The sequence below is a fragment of the Triticum aestivum genome, chromosome 7D (assembly GCF_018294505.1).
Source record: "Triticum aestivum cultivar Chinese Spring chromosome 7D, IWGSC CS RefSeq v2.1, whole genome shotgun sequence".
NCBI classification, from domain to species: Eukaryota; Viridiplantae; Streptophyta; class Magnoliopsida; order Poales; family Poaceae; genus Triticum; species Triticum aestivum.
Genome location: NC_057814.1, coordinates 55,311,259 through 55,319,725, shown reverse-complemented (window position 1 = coordinate 55,319,725; position 8,467 = coordinate 55,311,259). Strand labels below are relative to the sequence as shown.

General features: G+C 46.3%; 1 pseudogene; it reads left to right on the top strand.

Annotated features, from left to right (window-relative positions):
- The first annotated feature begins 3,846 nt into the window (after positions 1 to 3,846).
- LOC123170773 (probable methyltransferase At1g27930) lies at positions 3,847 to 4,802 on the top strand (annotated as a pseudogene).
- The last annotated feature ends 3,665 nt before the right edge of the window (positions 4,803 to 8,467 follow it).

The following is an 8,467-nucleotide window of genomic DNA, read 5'->3' as shown; positions in this document are numbered from 1 at the left end:
ATGTGCGATCTTCTCATTAGCTATACTAGCAAAAGGGCCCGTGCGTTGCAACGGGAGAAAAAGTATATCTTTAACACGGCATCCAACCATCATCGTGGCTATCCTTTATCCCGGACAAACTTGCTGGTCGATACTTTTGGCCACAACAATGTACACACGTGTACATGATTTGGAAGCAGGCAAATGGATGAATTTTCTGAGAGGCTTCCTAGCTAGTATGCCAAGCTATCTTTTTTTGGTGAGTAGAAGCACACATACACAATGCATCAAGTCATGATGGACTTCATGCGACATCACCGCTCCATGGCGGTGTCTGCTTGATTTCACCGGGTCCTCGAATTTTACAAGGTGGTGTCGGTGTTGTAGTACGTGTTGGGTTAGTGTTGGCGCACACCTGAACACGTAGTATAGGTTTCGACGAGCATAATGTGTGACCCTAGCAGTCGGTACTTTTGGACGAAGAAACACATCAACAGAATTACTTTGCGGTACATGCAAAGCTAATTCAGGGAAATGCCTTAATTGATCTGTACACTGGATCAAGTACGTAGAAAGAGCTAGCTGGACTGATTAAAATTTCAGCCCAAGCTGGACAAACACTAATAAGTTTAGCCCAAGCTGGAAGAACACTGATTATGGCTTTTTAGAAAACTCGCATGACAAATAGGGTGTCTTCCTTTCTTTGCCGGGTTAGTTAGTTGCCGCGGGTCGATCTATTCCGATGGCCCATGCACATTGTAGCATTTTGGACTTTTTTTTTATCATCGACTCACTCTCTTTCCCGGTGCTCTCTCTATCTCTCTCTCTCCACTCTCTTGCGCATTAAGAACAACTTACTGATTGAAGCTAAGCTAAATCATCATAAGTCAATACTTTAGCTGGCACAACAATCAGGGACAGTTGCTCCTTTTGATCCATTCTCGGTGTTCCTTCGTTTCCTTGTTGGGTTAATTCTTTTTCGCCTCCTTTCCTTGGGTACCCAATTCTTCTTGTTGATCCTCCAAACTGCTTAAGTATATGAACCGGTAGAATTGTATCTAAAGAAGCGAGGTGGGACAGGAGGAGAGGTTCTGAGTTCTATCCAAGCTCGTATACACCTTTTTTTTGAGCAACAAGCTCGTATACACCTGATTCTGAAAAGTCCACTCACGTGCTCACAGCCCATAAAAAACTTCAGTACAAAGCCCACTTGCCTGGCTCATTGCTACACGGAAACAAAATCGGCCCAGTTGAACGTTGCTTAGACAACGTACGGCTTATTCTAGATGGACAAATTTTTAGTACCACCTCAAATCTATAACTACTAATAATACCACCTCGGATGTAGAAAATAATATAGGTGAAAAAAACTGAAAGCGTAAATTCACGGAAAGAAGCGTGTTGTGACGGTGAACCCACGGAGTCAATCCGTACTTTATTATTATTATTATTATTATTATTACTAGCAAATATGCCCGTGCGTTGCAACGGAAGAAAAAAAACTCAATCTTAGGAAAATAGTGGTTTAAGAGCCCACATAGATACACGCCCACCATTTCAACACGGCAGAGAAGCAGTAATAGCATAAACCATGAATATGAAATATTACTAAAGCTTAATTTCCCAAATCAAGTTTAATAGTGCCAACAGTAGTTACAGAGGCATGCATTGTTTTCCACTATAGAGATTGCTACAGAGTATCTACTTCTAGTGTGGATTTTCTAACATGTAGTTGTATTTTTACATGGTCTTCCTTGGTCTTTGTACCCGAAATATGACTGTTTCTTGCAAAAAGAAAACAAAAACTCAAATGTGCAGTTATTTTTTTTCATGTAGAGCATACATGTTTTGATTGTTTGAACCTATTCTTTAAAGATGTTTTGATTGTTTGCATCTAATTTTAAATTTAGAAAAGAGAAAATACACTCAAATCGTTGCTCCAAACATCAATTTTGTGAGTGCCCGTGAGTTTTATACAATTTTATATGGGTGTTCGGCTCGGCTCCCATCCCCATGGACATATGTTCATGTTCTTACAAACGCTTGTAGACGGTGGCAACTGCTGACGCGGATGGTGGTATGTGTGCATGGCATGGTGATCTTGGCTCCCACTCACCGCCGACCATGCTTCTCGACAGATTGGTCCTAGAGTATTCCTATTCCTATCGTCTTGAAGCTAGCGTTTATCAGGTGTCGTTGGAGGAATAACCTGAGGAGCATGGCGTGCTTCCTCATTGCATCACTCACCGCCGAGTCCATACTGGGTTATTCCTCTTTATTTTTTTGGCAGCAACATACACGGTGTGTTTTTCTAATTGAAATCAACCGATGTGCTTGCGGGAACCATGGGAGTATTTTTCCGTGATGGAAATAAATTCATGAGTTTTTCCTTGTGTACACGACTTGCCCATCTACTACTCCCTCTGTCCCAAAATTCTTGTCTTAGATTTGTCTATAAATACGGATGTATCTAGTTACATTTTAGTGTTACATACATCCGTATCTAGAGAAATCTAAGACAAGAATTTTGGGATGAAGGGAGTATTTGTTTGTGTATATTCATCATTTTACCAAACTTGCCCATCTTCTATCGAGTGAACCGCGTTTCGGCTAGCTCTGAGGCATAGTGATCCGTGTATATTTGTTTTCAATTAAATTTAAATTCCTCCATCATGACCAAATCCTATATGTTCCTGGATTAAGCACATTTAAATTGATCCAGGGCAAATATCCTCACTTCAAAACTCGAGGGGAATTTTCCTCACTTCTTTTAGTTCTCTGTTTATTCTAAATTAGAAAGAAATAAAAACAGCAAAGAGAGAGAGAGAGGCCCACTTGCCTAGCTGGTCTAGCAAAGGCCCATCTCCTGTTTCTCTTACCCTACCAGAAGTTGCTTAAAAAAAAACCTAGAGCAGACCGATCCTAAAATTCCTCTCCTCTCTCTCTCGATCCTTTCCCTCTTGCGCCGCCATACAGGCACGCTAGCCCCCATGCCCCGATCTCCTCGCTTCCCCCGCTGCCCGCGCCTCTGGCACGGCGTTGCCGCCGGCGAGCTCCTCCTCCGCGCCTCCTCTCCTTCCTTTTCTTCCCTCCCCTGACCTCGACGGTGAACCAACGCCGCCCAAGTTTGCCCGCTGCCGGCCCACCCTCCCACAGTCCATCGCCACCTCTGTTCTGGCCATGACATCGCCTGAGTTCCCTCTATTCTTTTGCCCTCCCACAGTCGACCACTGCCTCTGCTCGGGCCATGACATCGCCTGAGTTCCCTCTGTTCTCTTTCTTTGTTAATTCCTTTGATTCTTGAGGTAGCATCTCCCGCTCCATTTATTCCATCTTTGACCAACTCCTTTGATGCTACTTGTTGTCGTCAACTCACAAACACATTTAAATTGGTGGGACTGTCTACAAGTAAACGATGTGGGACTATCTATTAACCATAATCTTCTACATTTTATTACAGAAACACTCGCTGGGGCTGGAACATCTCACACAAACAGGCTGAGGCCCAAGTGGCAACGCATCAGCCACGAAACGATCGCAATTGGTCGAATGGCACGCTCATTGAACGAGGCATTATCAAACACAATCATAAGCACAGAAGAAACTCACCTACATCTATCTCTGTGAACCCGCAAAGACATCCAAAATCCCACAACAATTCCACCATATTGCCCAATGCCATGCAGCAGCCATAAAATCCCAGTCACACATATGCAGATCCGCAACTGTAATTAGCGTTCATGATCCAGGGGTCAGTGGAGAAACATCCCTGTCACATACTTCCTGAGTAGTCATTAAAGTAAATCAGTAAATCTCTTTGAATTAATTGCATACATACCTGGCCTTCGTCTCTGATTGATGCGCAGGATGCACCTTGGCTGTGTCCCAGACCACCACCTCCTCGCTCTTCACCTCTCGTCCACAGACGGCCTCAACGCCAAGGAGTTCGCGCTGCTCCGCTCCATCGTGGCCGCGCGCGCGCCCAGCAGGCTGCTTGTGTTCGGCCTCTCGCCGCAGCTCCTCGCGCTCGCCGCGGTCAACTCCGGGCAGGGCGCTGCCACCGCCTCCGTCACCGACAGCGCCGAGGACGCGGGGGGGCATGCTCGTTGGGCGTGGCCCCAGCAGCTCGGCGGCCGTCCATGTTTCAAGGTACCCCGACCCGGCAGGGGAGGCGTGGGCGGTGCTGCGGCGCGCGAGGTCGAGCCCGGTGTGCCGGCGCCCGACGGGGACGGTGCGCAAGTTGGGTTGCCGGCTGGTGCTGACCTCCTTACCGCGGGAGGTGCTAGACGCGAGGTGGGACGTGGTCGTCGTCGACGGGCCGAGCGGGGCAGGTGAGGTCCCGGGGGGCCGGGGAGGATGGGCGCCATGTACACCACGGCCGCGCGCGTGACGGGGCCGAAGCGGTGGACGTGACGGTGCACGAGATGAACCGGACGACGGGAAGATCTGACGCCACCGCCAATCTTCTCCACCCAGCGGCGCCATGGCTGCCGACCGACGAGCGCCTCATCACGGCTGCTGGCCAACGAGGACAGGGGAGCTCAGATGCTGGGATGGAGACGCACCTACAGGGGGGCCGGGGACGCCGGAGGCGGAGGAGAGGCCGAGAGGGACAGAGGCGGAGGGGAGAGCCGGACGGCCGACGAGTTCGCCGACGAGAGCCCCGCCGGAGCCGTCCCCCATTCGACCTTCTCTGCTCGGCGGCGCAGCTCACGCGCGTATCCATGATGGCGTCCACGATGTTCGATCGGCGTGGTTCAGCGTTCTCTCAGATCTCGCTACTTATAGATGTGCCGCTCCTATCCCGGTGGCTACGGAGGTGACAGAGTCTCCGAAACGTTTTAAGGAAATTTTAGCTACAAGTTTGGGCACATAAAACATATAGTACCACCTTGTGTATATGTTTTAAATTTAAAGTGAAAGCGTAAACTTACGGGAAGAAGCGTATTGTGACGGTGAACCCGACAAAGTCAATCCGTGCTTTATTATTAGGGAATATATATATATATATATATATATATATATATATATATATATATATATATATATATATATATATATATATATATATATATATATATATATATATATATATATATATATATATATATATATATATATATATATTGCACACCTGCCCGTGCGTTGCAACGGGGTAATATATATGGTAGGCCCCTAGCTAAATTAGCATGTCTTAAGACTTCCATATCTTCACTGCTTATTTTTTTTTGCCCTCATCGATGGAGGCCATGGTGTCCACCTGATGACAAACATGTCCGAAAGTGGTTAATTCTATGATAAAACACACGACACACCTGTCATTAAACTTCACCAACGTACGACACACCTGTCATTAAACCTCACCAACGCAAGAGAATGTTTAAAGTTTAAAAACTATAGTTGCCAAGTTCGACGTGATGGCCACCCTCCGTGAGCTACTCCTCACACTTGGTCTATGCACCATTATCCTCTACAGTTTGGAGCAAGAGTTGCGCATCTAGACAACACATGGACCTTGCAGTTAAGAAGTGAGTTCTAGGCCACAATAGCGCTACCTTCGGCAGACCAGTTTAGAACTGCCAAACTAATCCCATTTGTGCATCATATAGCCAGAGAATGGGGGGTTTAAATTATATGCGTCATTGTGTCAGCCATGTCCGCCTTTCTAAACTAAATATTATGTCTGGAATATAAAAAATCTGAAATATTTGTGCATTAGTAATTGCAAGAAGTAGAAATTCACGTCTATAAGAAGCAGTAGCGCACACAACCAAAAATTACCTCACCACAAATAACCTAGATTCTGACCTTAGGTGGTTGGATCCGGTGACGGCGACTATTGAGCGTCGCTCCCTTTCTGAAGGCGTTGCTGTTGAAGAATCTCGTCGTTCATTTGGTGTAATAAGATGGTTGGTGTGGATATGGTCATTGATGTAGTTTTCCGATTATGGATTTGATCGATTCAGGTTTTTTTTTTCTCACCTATGCATAGCTTTGGTCTTGTATGACTTTGCTATTTGTTGGTATGTTCTTGTGTGCGTGTGTTGGTGTTGGCTGTGTGCATCCTAGCTATGCAGAGGCCGGGTGTGCTCATTATGTTTGTATCTTCTTGATGCTCTATTTTGAGCCAATAAAATTCACCCTTTGTCGAAAAACAAATAGCTACAATTTTAGTGTGTAAGCAGCAGCACATCCAATTTCCACGCATGCACACGCACAAAGATCAAGTGCCACACCGCCTTGATGCCACAAGACCTGAAGGAAAAAATAGAGTGGTTGAAAATATGGGCTCTCTTTCGCAAAAAAACGAGCTCTCATCGTCTTGTGTGCACGCCGACGACTTTGGGCAAGAAGACACCATGCATCCACAAGCCTAGATCTAGGCAGTTGGAAGACTTTTTACACGAGCCATATACCAGATTCTTATCTCTTCTTGAAAAGCTTTGTCTATGGCCACCATATGCAGCCATGGATTGGTGCAACCGTGAGAGGGAAAAGGTTGACCAACACCTGGGAACTATTATGAGTACGATGTGCAGATGCGGTGGCCAGTAGGGATGCATCCAAGCACCTTCAATCTGCCCTCACACCGCCACCTCTGCCTTGCTGCCTTCGCTGTTGCCACCAAACGCGCGACGGCCGGAGTGCCGGACGTAGTCCCTGCATGTGAGCTCATTGCCATCCTACGATGCCACCTGGCTGGGAAGATCAGGCCATCCAGTCGTGGCTACGCATGGCGCCCAGCGCCTCTACAACATCCTTTTTTAACACGGCCATAACAGCGGCCGGCGGCGATCATGATGGACCAGGTCCATGCCGGCAAGACCAACGACGGTTCGGCTGTCGGTGAGGCGGAGGGAGAGCATCAGGCATGTGGATGGCATCGGCGAGTTCCTGCCGTGATGGTGGCCCGGCTGTCGGCGAGGGCGATGGAGAGAATCAAGCTCTTGGACTTGCGGTGGTTTGGCGGCGGCATCATCGAGTTCGTGCGATATATGAGGAGGAAATCGAGGGGATTCTCTATGCGCCTGTTCTCTTTGTATTAGGGATTAGTAATGTAGTTATTTATAAGTTTGGGAGTTTCCCAGTTCGTTCTTCAACGGGAGTTATCTCTGGAGTCTGAAACCTACACGTAACGTAGGACAAGGTGTCGGCTTAAAGTAACATCTAAAAAGGGACCGTAGATTTAATTAGTACCACCTTGAATTTTGGAAAAAATATGGACGTGTCGGAAAAAAACTGAAAACGTAAATTCACGAGAAGAAGCGTATTGTGACGGTGAACCCGACAAAGTCAATCCGTGCTTTATTATTAGGAAAAGATAGCAAAAATGCCCATGCGTTGCAACGGGAGAAAACAAACACCACAAGTCCTAACTCAACCAATTGAGCATGGCGTAAGACCTCACCTCCATGCCCCTAACCAAATAAACATGACTAAGACCTCACTCTTAGGCCGGCGTCCTCTATTTGAACATGACACCTGAATCAAGTTTCCGCTTATCCACTTTTCCACCCTCGTTGTCGATAGCCACACTGCCAATTGTTACTAAGCAAGGTTGGCCAGGCCCAAGAACTGGATGCTTTAGCATCCTTCGTGTTCGGCTAGACTAAGAACGTTGGGCAAAGATTTATTATCATTCGGCTAATATAGTAGGGAAAATGGAGTAGTTCGTGTTGGACACACCATGACATTTGAGTTCGACTCCTCATCCGTTGTGACCGGTGGCACTGGGCTGAGCGAGGCAGGCTTCTACGTGACGATGTCTAGCAGAAGAGCATGTCAGTGACCGGCATGTGTTGGTCGACTCGGTCATACCAAAGACGCAATGGAGAAAAAAACATCCAATGTAGTCGTGGATATAACTTTCTTCTTGAAGTTTGAACATATATTCATTCCCGGCATTACGTCGGGGCTTTCAATATTATATTATTCAGTCTTAGGAATCTGTCTAAATAGCAGCCACCACGTATAGAGCAGGCAAGCCGAATCCCCACCTATAGGCATGGGTGGCTCTCCTAGTTTAGGAACCTGTTTAATTAGCCCACCACTTAAATAGAAGATTAGCCTCCACGTACGGATATCATGGAAATTTGGCACGATTTTTCCTCAATTCTCGTTCCTTCCTTTATATTATTTCTCTCAGTCTATATTATTGACTTGTCCTCAATTCTCAATCCTTCCTTGAATTACCTTTCTTATATTTTTGTCCCTAATTTTCCCAACAATTCTCAATCCTTCCTTGAATTATCCTTCCTGTATTTCTCTATTTTTCTGAGAGATGCGGAGTCATTGGGCCGATTTGTGTGCATGCGTTTTCTCATTGCGGCCATATAATCCATCGAGCAGCCAGTTTCCACATAGGTGCAGTTTTCACACACATATTTTAACTGGTGATATGTGATGTGCTAAAGCGAGGTGGGACTAAACAAAAACATTGTCTAGCTCGGTTGGTTGCAGCCTTACAAATTTCCTAGGAGATTGCGAG